Below are 12,537 nucleotides of genomic sequence, written 5' to 3'. Positions count from 1 at the left end.
CCTCACCAGTCTGAGTTCACTATGCCCCCCCAAGTGCCATGGGACCTGAGCAATGGTTCCTGTGTAGTTAGGGGAGCCCTACGAGCAGCTAAGAGAGGAAATGAGATTTAGGAAGAAGGAACAACTTAGCAATGACCTGTGTGGGTGAGTATCCTGTTCTCACATAGGAACAAAGATGTCTCAACAGATGCCAGCAAGGCTAAGTAATGATATTCCCCAGCTGCTCCCACAAGCCCCCTAGAACTGAGATTCCACCCCCAGAGAAATAGGAAAAACTCAACTTAGCTCACATTAAGGTTGCCTATCCAAAATGGGAAATTATACCAGAGACTGGGCTCACTTAACAAAAAATAAAGTTACTTTTCTTGCTCACCTGACTTGATAGACTGAAATTGGACCACTACTATACTTTTTGCCCTTTATTAGCTTATCTCTTTATTTTCCTTTCCTCTTCTTGATTGTGACTTGAGACTGTGAGCATCCAGAGGTCAGGAATAAGTTCTGATTTGTCCCAGGGCCTAGCACAGAGTAGGGGCTTAGTGAAGATTTGTTAAATATTGATTGTAAACTCTTCAAGTGAAGGGAGAGAGACAGAGCTAAAGAGTTAAGCACCTACTTGAGCACAGTGTAAAGCCCTTAGCTGTGTTATACACATCAGTGACCTTATGAGGTTGGACTATGATTATCCCATTTTACAGATAAGCATATAACAGTTAACATTTACTGAACACCATATGCCAGGCATCACTCTAAGCATTTTTCATATAGTAACTAACTCATGTAATCCTCAAAACAACCCACTGAGGTTAATACTATTATTTTCATTTTACAGATGGGGAAACTGAGACATAAAGCAGTGAAATGACTTGCTAAAGATTATGTTATGGGATTTGAATCTATGCTGCTTGATTCCGACACCCATGTGCTCATCTCCTGCCCATTCCCATGCTCATTTCTAGCCCTGTGCCCATGCTCCCCTCTACCTCTTCCTTCTTAATTCCTACCCATCTCATTGGTGAGTTCTTCATACCCTTCACACCTCCTCTGAATTCCTTGATGCTCAAAAGTAGAAATATTCATTCCTCTTTTTCTTTGCTCCTTTGTTCCCATAGCATTTTTTCTTAGGATTTGAATAAGTTAGGATTGGGTTTATCTGTATGTAAGAGAAAATCCAAAATAACAGTGGCATAAGCAAGATACAAGTTTCTTTTTCATGTTAAAGAAGTATAGAGATAGACAACCCAGGACTGATATATCAGTGACGGAGGCTATTTCATCTGCATCATCATCCCAGTATGGGACTCCCTTCCCAAGGCAACATTATAGGTCAAAATGGCTACTAGGACTCAGCCATTGCATCTACATTCCAAGCAGGAGAAAAAAGGAAATGTGAGTTTGCTTGTTCGCTTTAAAAGAACTTCCCAGAAATCCCCACAGCATTTTCCATTATATCTCATTGGCCAAAATTTAGCTATAGGACAACATCCTGCTGCAAGGGTGGCTGGGAAATACAATCTTTTAGTTGGATATTTGGAGAATGGTTATTAAGAGGGAAACTACAGTCTCTGCCATATCATTACTTTAGCATTTATCACATCACACGTGGGATGGTATATTCGGATATTTTTCTCCCCAGTTAGAATATCTCGACAACAGATTCTTGTCATCTTCATCCTCATATCCCAAAGTCTGGCACATGTTGGAGATACTTGAGGTGGAAGAATAAGTGACTAGATGTCACTTTCTTTGGATGCCCTGGGGTTTGTAGCATGGTTCTCTACCCACAGAAAGCCTCCAATAATTGTTCAATTGAGATTAATTTAAATGCTCTTGACTTCGGATTCCTCATTTTAAAAATGGGCATAATCTCGAGGAATGAAACAATATTAAGAGAACTGTGTGACCAATCCAAAAGGAACAATATCCGTATTACAGGGGTCCCAGAAGAAGAAGAGAGAGGAAAAGAAATGGAAAGTATCTTAGAAGAAATAATTGCTGAAAACTTCCCCAAACTGGGGGAGGAAATAATCGAACAGACCACAGAAATACACAGAACCCCCAACAGAAAGGATCCAAGAAGGACAACACCAAGACACATAATAATTAAAATGGCAAAGATCAAGGACAAGGAAAGAGTGTTAAAGGCAGCTAGAGAGAAAAAGGTCACCTATAAAGGGAAACCCATCAGGCTAACGTCAGACTTCTCAACAGAAACCCTACAGGCCAGAAGAGAATGGCATGATATATTTAATACAATGAAACAGAAGGGCCTTGAACCAAGGATACTGTATCCAGCACGACTATCATTCAAATATGATGGTGGGATTAAACAATTCCCAGACAAACAAAAGCTGAGGGAATTTGCTTTCCACAAACCACCTCTACAGAACATCTTACAGGGACTGCTCTAGATGGGAGCACACCTAGAAAGAGCACAGCACAAAACACCCAACATATGAAGAATCGAGGAGGAGGAACAAGAAGGGAGAGAACAAAAGAATCTCCAGACAGTGTATATAACAGCTCAATAAGCGAGCTAAGTTAGGAAGTAAGATACTAAGGAGGCTAACCTTGAACCTTTGGTAACCACGAATTTAAAGCCTGCAATGGCAATAAGTACATATCTTTCAATAGTCACCCTAAATGTTAATGGGTTGAATGCACCAATCAAAAGACACAGAGTAACAGAATGGATAAAAAAGCAAGATCCATCTATATGCTGCTTACAAGAAACTCACCTCAAACCCAAAGACATGGACAGACTAAAAGTCAAGGGATGCAAAAACATATTTCAAGCAAACAACAGTGAGAAGAAAGCAGGGGTTGCAGTACTAATATCAGACAAAATAGACTTCAAAACAAAGAAAGTAACAAGAGATAAAGAAGGACACTACATAATGATAAAGGGCTCAGTCCAACAAGAGGATATAACCATTCTAAATATATATGCACCCAACACAGGAGCACCAGCATATGTGAAACAAATACTAACACAACTAAAGGGGGAAATAGACTGCAATGCATTCATTCTAGGAGACTTCAACACACCACTCACCCCAAAGGATAGATCCACTGGGCAGAAAATAAGTAAGGACACGGAAGCACTGAACAGCACAGTAGAGCAGATGGACCTAATAGACATCTATAGAACTCTACATCCAAAAGCAGCGGGATATACATTCTTCTCAAGTGCACATGGAACATTCTCCAGAATAGACCACATACTAGGCCACAAAAAGAGCCTCAGAAAATTCCAAAAGACTGAAATCCTACCAACCAACTTTTCAGATCACAAAGGCATAAAACTAGAAATAAACTGTACAAAGAAAGCAAAGAGGCTCACAAACATATGGAGGCTTAACAACACGCTCCTAAATAATCAATGGATCAACGACCAAATCAAAATGGAGATCCAGCAATATATGGAAACAAATGACAACAAGAACACTAAGCCCCAACTTCTGTAGGACACAGCAAAAGCAGTCTTAAGAGGAAAGTATATAGCAATCCAAGCATATTTAAAAAAGGAAGAGCAATCCCAAATGAATGGTCTAATGTCACAATTATCGAAATTGGAAAAAGAAGAACAGATGAGGCCTAAGGTCAGCAGAGGGAGGGACATAATAAAGATAAGAGAAGAAATAAATAAAATTGAGAAGAATAAAACAATAGCAAAAATCAATGAAACCAAGAGCTGGTTCTTCGAGAAAATAAACAAAATAGATAAGCCTCTAGCCAGACTTAAGAAGAAAAGAGAGTCAACACAAATCAACAGTATCAGAAACGAGAAAGGAAAAATCACGACGGACCCCACGGAAATGCAAAGAATTATTGGAGAATACTATGAAAACCTATATGCTAACAAGCTGGGAAACCTAGGAGAAATGGACAACTTCCTAGAAAAATACAACCTTCCAAGACTGACCCAGGAAGAAACAGAAAATCTAAACAGACCAATTACCAGCAACGAAATTGAAGCGGTAATCAAAAAACTACCAAAGAACAAAACCCCCGGGCCAGATGGATTTACCTCGGAATTTTATCAGACATACAGGGAAGACATAATACCCATTCTCCTTAAAGTTTTCCAAAAAATAGAGGAGGAGGGGATACTCCCAAACTCATTCTATGAAGCTAACATCACTCTAATACCAAAACCAGGCAAAGATCCCACCAAAAAAGAAAACTACAGACCCATATCCCTGATGAACGTAGATGCAAAAATACTCAAAAAAATATTAGCAAACCGAATTCAAAAATACATCAAAAGGATCATACACCATGACCAAGTGGGATTCATCCCAGGGATGCAAGGATGGTACAACATTCGAAAGTCCATCAACATCATCCACCACATCAACAAAAAGAAAGACAAAAACCACATGATCATCTCCATAGATGCTGAAAAAGCATTTGACAAAGTTCAACATCCATTCATGTTAAAAACTCTCAGCAAAATGGGAATAGAGGGCAAGTACCTCAACATAATAAAGGCCATCTATGATAAACCGAGAGCCAACATTATATTGAACAGCGAGAAGCTGAAAGCATTTCCGCTGAGATCGGGAACTAGACAGGGATGCCCACTCTCTCCACTGTTATTTAACATAGTACTGGAGGTCCTAGCCACGGCAATCAGACAAAACAAAGAAATACAAGGAATCCAGATTGGTAAAGAAGAAGTTAAACTGTCACTATTTGCAGATGACATGATACTGTACATAAAAAACCCTACAAACTCCACCCCAAAACTACTAGAACTGATATCGGAATACAGCAAAGTTGCAGGATACAAAATCAACACACAGAAATCTGTGGCTTTCCTATATACTAACAATGAACCAACAGAAAGAGAAATCAGGAAAACAACTCCATTCACAATTGCATCAAAAAAAATAAAATACCTAGGAATAAACCTAACCAAGGAAGTGAAAGACTTATACTCTGAAAACTACAAGTCACTCTTAAGAGAAATTAAAGGGGACACTAACAGATGGAAACTCATCCCATGCTCGTGGCTAGGAAGAATTAATATCGTCAAAATGGCCATCCTGCCCAAAGCAATATACAGATTTGATGCAATCCCTATGAAACTACCAGCAACATTCTTCAATGAACTGGAACAAATAATTCAAAAATTCATATGGAAACACCAAAGACCCCGAATAGCCAAAGCAATCCTGAGAAAGAAGAATAAAGTAGGGGGGATCTCACTCCCCAACTTCAAGCTCTACTATAAAGCCATAGTGATCAAGACAATTTGGTACTGGCACAAGAGCAGAGCCACAGACCAATGGAACAGACTAGAGAATCCAGACATTAACCCAGACATATATGGTCAATTAATATTTGATAAAGGAGCCATGGACATACAATGGCGAAATGACAGTCTCTTCAACAGGTGGTGCTGGCAAAACTGGACAGCTACATGTAGGAGAATGAAACTGGACCATTGTCTAACCCCATATACAAAAGTAAACTCAAAATGGATCAAAGACCTGAATGTAAGCCATGAAACCATTAAACTCTTGGAAGAAAACATAGGCAAAAACCTCTTAGACATAAACATGAGTGACCTCTTCTTGAACATATCTCCCCGGGCAAGGAAAACAACAGCAAAAATGAGTAAGTGGGACTATATTAAGATGAAAAGCTTCTGTACAGCAAAGGACACAATCAATAGAACAAAAAGGATCCCTACAGTATGGGAGAATATATTTGAAAATGACACATCCGATAAAGGCTTGACATCCAGAATATATAAAGAGCTCACATGCCTCAACAAACAAAAAACAAATAACCCAATTAAAAAATGGGCAGAGGAACTGAACAGACAGTTCTCCAAAAAAGAAATACAGATGGCCAACAGACACATGAAAAGATGCTCCACATCGCTAATTATCAGAGAAATGCAAATTAAAACTACAATGAGGTATCACCTCACACCAGTAAGGATGGCTGCCATCCAAAAGACAAACAACAACAAATGTTGGCGAGGCTGTGGAGAAAGGGGAACCCTCCTACACTGCTGGTGGGAATGTAAGTTAGTTCAACCATTGTGGAAAGCAGTATGGAGGTACATCAAAATGCTCAAAACAGACTTACCATTTGACCCAGGAATTGCACTCCTAGGAATTTACCCTAAGAACGCAGCAATCAAGTTTGAGAAAGACAGATGCACCCCTATGTTTATCGCAGCACTATTTACAATAGCCAAGAATTGGAAGCAACCTAAATGTCCATCGATAGATGAATGGATAAAGAAGATGTGGTACATATACACAATGGAATACTACTCGTCCATAAGAAAAGGGCAAATCCAATCATTTGCAGCAACATGGATGGAGCTGGAGGGTATTATGCTCAGTGAAACAAGCCAAGCGGAGAAAGAGAAATACCAAATGATTTCACTTACCTGTGGAATATAAGAACAAAGGAAGAACTGAAGGAACAAAACAGCAGCAGAATCACAGAACTCAAGAATGGACTAACAGGTACCAAAGGGAAAGGGACTGGGGAGGATAGGTGGGTAGGGAGGGATAAGGGGGGGAGAAGTAGGGGGTATTAAGATTAACATGCATGGGGGGGTAGGAGAAAAGGGAGGGCTGTACAACACAGAGAAGGCAAGTAGTGATTCTACAACATTTTGCTATGCTGATGGACAGTGACTGTAAAGGGGTTTATAGGGGAGACCTGGTATAGGGGAGAGCCTAGTAAACATAATATTCTTCATGTAAGTGTAGATTAGTGATACCAAAAACAAAGCAAAACAAAACAAAACAAAACAAAAAGGGCAGTTCCTGTGTGGTAACCTCCAATGAGGTCTACACAAGGGTATAAAGGGCATATAAAAGTGTAGGCAAAGGATCTGTTTGTGTTTATACAGAGGATCAAAGCCTAATTGGGCTACCCCAAAAATGAACTAAGATACGATATGAAAGAGAACTTCCAACATCAGCATTCTCTGGAAGACTCATGCCAGAAGATGATCATCAAAAAACCCCAACAAAGATCCACGCACTGCTACAGCTTTAGATGCACTCATCCCACCAGTTCCTGGACTTGCCATGGGAATGAGGAAGGAGATATCTAAGCTGGCCTGTGCATACAGTAAAACAACAAATTTGACTGGATCTATACTGTTGGAACTCAACCAAGAATTAGGAAAAGTGCAAATTGTAGCGCTCCAAAATCTTACAACTACAGACTATTTACTGTTAAAAGAACATAAGGGATGTGAACATTCCCCAGGAATGGGTTGTTTTAATTTGTCTGATTTCTCTCAGACTGTTCAAGTTCAGTTGGACAATATCCACCATATCATAGATAAGTTTTCACAAATGCCTAAGGTGCCTAACTGGTTTTCTTGGTTTCACTGGAGATGGCTGGTAATTACAGATATGCTTTGGTTATGTAACTATACTCCTATTATGTTCATGTGTGTGTGCAATTTAAGTAGTAGCTTAAAACCTATACATGCTGAAGTTACTCTACAAGAAGATATGTCAAAGAAATAATCAATCTTCCCATGTTTTCTGCCACCTGCTACTTCTATAGCTTTTCTTCTTCCTTCCTAATTACAACCCTTAAATAGAATGCGTGCCTCATATCAAATTTACCGAGTATCATAATTCTTCCAAGTGGTAAAGATACCTCAAGACAAATGCTGGGCATAGAAGCTACAGGGCATAAATATGCAAAGAAATAAAAAGCTAACCATTTCAAACAATAAGGCTTCTCTCTCACTTACCAACTTTACATTCCCCTCTATGGCCCCGGAAGATGACTGGTTAGCCAGAGACGGGTAAGATTCCTCAAGGGAGGAACAACCTAAGACAGGCACAGTCGCAGGGGGGTCATCAGGTGAGAAATTGGGGATCAACAGAGGTGAGGCTTAGAACCTCACCCCCCCATTCTGAGAGAAAGCTTCTGCATACGTGGATGTTTTATTGCCCTGGTCTAGCTTGGATTAACACATAGTCTACAGGCACACACCTGGTCATCTACATTTGCTCTCTTACAACACTAAACTATGTTTTCTACCTTTATCTTGTATCTACCTACCACTTCAGCATTTTATTAAAAATAATAATAATAAAGAGAGAAATGTGGTATCCACATATAAATCAAGTATAAAAACCAAATGAGTATTCATATTTGAACTGACTGTTTATAGTTCATAATGCATGAGCAAAACCGAAAGTTTCTGTGATGACTGCCCTTGTACTGTTCACTATGTAACTTATTCATTGTGTAAGAATTTGTTCTCCATGTAAGAACTTGTTTGTTATGCCTCAGAAGATTGGAGACTGACGAAAATTAGGCTTGGGGTAGATTAATGATTGTGCATTGAGCATTGACTCCCCTATACAGAATTTTATTGTCGTTAACAACCATTTGATCAATAAATATGAGAGATGCCCTCACAAAAAAAAAAAGGACAGACTTCCAATGGTAAAATAAATAAGTAACCGGGATGTAATGTATAGCATAAGGAATATAGTCAAGATATTGTAACAGCTTGGTAGGGTGATAGCTGGAACCTAGAATTATGTATATAAATGTTTTATCACTGTGTTGTACACTTGAAACTAATGTAATGTAATACTGTGCATCAACTACCCTTCAATAAAAAATAATTATTAAAAAAAAAAATGGGCATAAATGACCTCAAAAGACAGTTCAAGTTTGGATATTCTAAGAGTCCATTGTACAAAATTTTGAAAAACATAGCTGAACATTAAAAAAAATGAAAACCTAGCTGGGCGTATGTTGTGTATGTAGCTTTTACTCCTTCTCTATTTGTTCTATATAAACACATACACATGTTCTGCATATGAATAGAATCCCACTGTACATACATTTTATATCTAGCTATTTTCACTTAATATCATATGAAAGGACTTCTGCCTATGACAAGCTAGCCTGTAGAGAGCAATTCTCTCAATAAACAACTAGAAAACATGGATAAAATTTTTAGAAAGAAAATAAAAATATGCTGGAAAGCACCAAACAGCTATCCAGGAAGCCAGGACTTGAAGAATCAAGGTCCCAGAGTGAAGAGAAACATGTGGAGTTGAGACCCGCATTCTAGGTTTTTTCCTGTGAATTTGCCAATTCTTCAGTAGCTAGATGGAGAAACTGAAAAACTGGGCAGAAAGCAGATGGAGTAAGCAGGGCTGTTAGCGGTTATACAGGGCTGAAGGGACTATTATATGGGCCATTACATGTTCTCTGGAGCATATTTGAACATTCATTGTAGCTCACATACCTTTTCCATACATAGCATTTTGGCCTTGGAAGGAACTCCAGAGCTGAGGTAACCAAGCACTTTGCTTTAGGAATGTGCCAGCTGAGGCCCAGAGATGCTGAGGGACTTACCCGGGGCCTTAAGGCAAATGGGGGCAGCCTCCCAGCACATGCTTGCGCTGTGCTGTTCTGCTGCTCCCAGCCTTGCTCCCCGAGCTCTCCACACATCCTCGCCAGGGAGAGAAGGGTCAGTTTACTCTCACTGATGGTTGGCCTCTTTTAATAAATGAAAGTGGTTTTCTAAAAGAAAACCAAACACAAATCTGTTTGTAACAATTATTGGGCATTTTTCCTAATTACCAAAGTAACACAGATTTACTAAAGAAGTGTGAGAAAATACAGATAAGTGAAAACAAAACAACCTATAAATTTTCCTCTCCTTCCTACATATCCCTGATAAAACTACTTTAAGCCTTTTTTGTACATAAATATGTATATTTTTAACAAAGTGAGTTAATGAATAACTTTTATAACTTTTTTATTGCTCTTTTAACATTTATATTATAACCAGTTTTTGCACAATTCCATATTTTCTAATATGATCTTAGCTATATAATAGTCCATTCTCTTGTTGTACCATAATTTATTTAGCCAATCTCCTATAGTTAGATGTTTGGATTACTTTCAGTCTTTTATTATTATATGTGATCCTGCAGTGCACATCTTTATGCATATCATAGTGATATCCACTATTATTTCCTCAGGAAAAACTCTGTGACTATGGAATAATAGAATGAACATTTCTGAAGTTCTCAGCATCTGATTCCAAATTTGCCTCCAAGAAGGTTGTATTGATTTACGCTTCCTCCAGCACTTTGCACACCAAGCCTAGAGCTTTACTTAAGGGTGGAGGAAGGGAGTAGGTCTTGTCATTCCAGCTTAATACCTGCCATCCTTTACTTAGGTAAGCTTCACAGTATGCCAGTCTAACTAAATTTAGAGTGGAGAAGTCAAACCAACTCTCAAGACCAGAAACTTTGGAAGTGAGTCACAGCCAAGTTGAGAGGGTGGATTTTCGTAACTCTAAACAATACACTTGCTACTTGGCCCGCTTTGGCTCTGAAGGATGCACATTTGCTCTCACAAACTGAGCAGGAAATAAAACAAGGGAAGGACTTTCTTTCCTACTTTGGGCAGCTATATGAAAAATGACCACTTGGGTCTCTCAGCACCCAAAGTGCAAAGTCCCTAGAGGAAACGGCTGAGTTCATAATGTGATGGGTGGGGAGCTGGACTGGGTAATCTTCCCAGCTCTACCAGTCTATAGCTTGTTGCACAGTCTAATGGCATTCATTTCCTCTGAGTCGTAAGGGCTTTGTGATTTCCAGTCTTCCCTGTGCAAAATGCAAAGAAAACTCCCTTGGTTAGTGGGAAATGTAAAATTTCTCAGCTGAGACATTAACTGAGGACTTGTTACCAGCTGGGGGACATGGATTCTCTGACCCATCTGTTGGGTTCTGTGGCTGGTTAGCAGGGTCGCCGTAGGTACAAGTCCCTTTCTCTCTCTGGTCAGTCTTAGTTTCACCAGATAAGCAAAGAAGGAGTTTGCCTGGATTTGGTAAGCCATGATTCTGTTGCCCAAGGGAGAGGGAAGAGGGGAGGGGTCTCAGTTCCTGAGCACCCTCCAGAGCCAAGCTCTTTACACATGGGAGCATATGCAATCCTAATAGCTCCGTAAGGAAGCAGGCATTTGTGCCTGTCCAGTACCAATGCCCCTTATCCTAATAGCACCCTGATTTTCTTTTAGAGTGTCCCTCACCCACTCCTAGTCTCTGTGACTTTGGAGGAGCTGAACCCTATCCCCTGACTCTAGCCAAAGGCATGTGACTCAGGTTTGGCCAGTGAGAATAACTGGGGTGGTTCCTGGGCTGTGCATGTGACCCAAGGCAGGCCAATGGGAGTCAATCCTGTGACTTTGGCTGGAAGTATGGGGAAGCAAGTGATCTGTTTGCCTTGAGGTTGCTAAGTGGGCCATTTCTGCCTCCCTGTGGAAAGACCCAGCCTGCTAGTAAAACTGACACAAAAGAAAACAGAGTGAAGAGACAGAGGGAGACAGATTCATGGCAACTTCCTTTTAGTTTCTGGCATGAACTATCTGAATCCACAACTCCTAAATTTTTCAGTTCAGAATGCTTTTTGGCTGAAGCTGTCTATATTGGGTTTATGTTATCTGCAATAAAAGAATTATCACTAAAATCTTGGATATGACATAGTCATTATTCTCATTTTACAGATGAAGAAATTGAGGCTCAGAGAAGCAGAGTAAGCACAGAGCTAATAGCAGAGTAGGTATTTTTAATCTGTATTTTTAATCTCTATTCAAGAGCTCAAGTTGTCCCCCTTTCTATTTTTTTCCCACAAAGAAGTGGGAGCAGGCTTGTGGAGCCAGAACTGATCTAGGTTCTAGTCCTGGTTGAGCTGCTTCCTGTCTGATCTTAGAATGGCTGTAGAATCTGAACAACTCTCTTTACCAATCTGTGCCTTGGTTTTCTCATCTGAAAAATAGGATGATGATAGTACTTACCTCATAGCATTGTTGTGAGGGTATTAGATTATGTAACATTCTTAGAACAGAGCCTGACACACAGTAAGTTTGACATAAGGGTGAGCTATTGTTTTTCTTCTGCTACCTGTACATTTTTAGTAAGTAAGCAGGCTGATTGCAGAAAGGAGAGAGAGGGGGGAATAGAAGTGGACCCAGCCATTTCCAATGCTTTTTCCTTCTCATTCCTGTCAGCCTCCTAGCAGAATCAAGTGGAAATGCATTTCCCTTAGAGTTTCTAACAGTTTCTACCCCAAGGCTAACTCAGTTCCGAAAGGTGCATTAATCTGATAAGTGTAAAATGTGGAGGCCCTGGAGAATCACCAAGGAATGGAGGGGGCTTACTGTGGATTTGGAGTGAGCCCTGGTTATGAGTTATACTAATGTACAGAAGGCTGGTCAAAGGAACATAAGGGGGAAACCATTGTCTCTGTTATAAAGGTCAGAGCTGGTACCCAGGATAGTAAAATGACCTGTCCCCTACCCTCAATGCAAAGTCTGCTGTCTCTGGGCATCACCATCAGCTCTTTAATCCCATCCTTGCAGACAGGCTCACTGGTCTATGAGCTGCCATTGTAGAGCACTTCCTAAGTCCTTTACATACATGAACTTTTGGAACTTTCTAGCAGCCTGTTGAAATGAAGATTATAGCACAGTAATTATGACCTGGGACCTTGTAGCCAGGC

At 39.9% G+C, this 12,537-nt stretch overlaps 1 protein-coding gene across 4 annotated transcripts in view; it reads left to right on the top strand.

The window, feature by feature from the left end:
• HRH1 (histamine receptor H1) overlaps positions 1-12,537 on the top strand; it is a 96,583-nt gene that overhangs the window by 8,065 nt on the left and 75,981 nt on the right. For 3 of the 4 annotated variants that reach the window (XM_057506606.1, XM_057506607.1, XM_057506602.1), the window contains exon 2: positions 11,543-11,594. The exons of the other annotated variant lie outside the window; for it this stretch is intronic. The gene's annotated coding sequence lies outside the window, so the exon portion shown is untranslated. The remainder of the gene's footprint in view (positions 1-11,542; positions 11,595-12,537) is intronic. 4 annotated transcript variants of the gene reach the window in all.

This window comes from Manis pentadactyla, chromosome 1 (genome assembly GCF_030020395.1).
Source record: "Manis pentadactyla isolate mManPen7 chromosome 1, mManPen7.hap1, whole genome shotgun sequence".
NCBI lineage: Eukaryota > Metazoa > Chordata > Mammalia > Pholidota > Manidae > Manis > Manis pentadactyla.
Note: the sequence above shows the minus strand (reverse complement) of the source record. Positions and strands in the feature narration are given on the sequence as shown.